Here is a 1,742-nt window from a genome sequence, read left to right as displayed (position 1 = left end):
AAATCTGATGGATTTTATTCATAAGCCATTTTATTCTCGGATCTAAACGCTATGACAAAATGTCATATTTTGCCCCTGTGCATAAAACTGTGGGATTCTAAAAACTTGTTCGATAATGTTGACTCATCCTCAGTATCTATACTTTGCAGGACTCATCTGTGTCAATATTTGACAGACTTTCTGCTTTAATTACAGATTCCCTTTTGTGCACTCTCCCAAATTTCGGGGATTATCCAATTACTGCTTGCGTGCCGACAAACAAGGGGGCCTCTTTGCCTTTCACTAATTGGAATGAGGAGTGGTGCCAGTGCTCAAAGGGAAGGCCTATCACTGAGAATTATTGAATAGTGAAGGAGTAAAAGGGGTGGGGGTGGGGGTGGGGGGGGAGAGAGAAGGATGTGTGGTCCGCCTTGGGCTGCTTGTGGATTTCCTCTGATTTCATCAGAAAAAAGATGGCTGAGGCGATTCCCCCAGACAACAGCCAGCTGGTGTGTGTAGGCGAGCTTTGCAGCCCAAAATCTCTGAGAAAAGAAAATGAAAGAATCACGCTGTGCCTCTGCAATTCATCCTCTGCATCAGAGTTACCCCTAAACAATCTTTCAGCTCGCCTGCTGTTAGACAACTTTGTGTGATAACATGGTGCAGCAAAAATGACATCTTTATTTTTTTTAATGCGGTTGTGGTGTTATACATATATATGGCAATTTTGTGCCTTAAAGCAGCTTTAACATACTCTGTTAAACAACACAAGCAATTATGGCAGTAATATGCTGATTAAATGGCACTTACTGGCTCTTTATTGAGCATTTCCATACCTCATATCTATCATTAAACCAATTATTGAAGCATATGTACAGTTAAATGTGCTACTAATGTGCTCCTGATTACTACAGCTCATTGTTGGGCAATTGTGGACTTAAAGCAGTCTTGAGTCAAGCTTTTAGCGAATCCAGTAAGAAATTAGGAGTTAAATCATCCCATCTTAATAGAAAAGAGCTCTCCAGAAGCTTGACACACGAAGGATCTAATGCGTGTTTGTGTGTAGATTTGGGCTGAGATTGTGCACAATTTGCAAAACAACACAGAAAAACAAAAAGAGCACGACAGACAAATGAAACGAGAGATATGCGGCAGGTTGAACTGGCGTGATTCATAATTTATTGAGCAGCACTGAGGTTACAACAGGGAACAAATGAAGCACAGAACACAAAAGAGCATTATTTATTACAGGAAAATCAAAGTGTAGCCTGAGGGGGGTGTTGATAAAGTAGAACAACACTCGTACATAACACCTACTGTACACAAACGCACTATATTATTGCAGCTGTCAGATGAAAACCCCATTATGCTGTTGTGGATGATCTTCATGTTTTTACCTGAAACTGGGGATTATGTGACCTTGTATAGGACATATGAAAGCGTTTGCATAATTTAAAGTAAAATGCACGGCTGTCACAATGAAAATTAGGCTGTGCCGTCTTATTTCTCTGATCATTTTGACATTTTTGGAAAGCTGGGGTCTGCACGGCAGTGCAGTCGTAACTGAGCATTGCAGGAAAAGACATACACACCCTTAGGCGAAACAAAGAATGGCAGCAATCTATTCAAACACAACTTCCCCTGCATGTGCCAGTGGTGTTTTAAATAATGCAGACTCTTTCCCATAGATGCCAGGATGGTTGATTCCCACCTTTACATTCCCATGGCCCCCCGCTGGTCTAGGATCAAATCCTCTCTCACCC

Source organism: Haplochromis burtoni, unplaced genomic scaffold (genome assembly GCF_018398535.1).
Source record: "Haplochromis burtoni strain Fernald_Lab_line unplaced genomic scaffold, NCSU_Asbu1 Contig_129, whole genome shotgun sequence".
NCBI classification, from domain to species: Eukaryota; Metazoa; Chordata; class Actinopteri; order Cichliformes; family Cichlidae; genus Haplochromis; species Haplochromis burtoni.
This window is presented reverse-complemented; position numbering follows the sequence as displayed.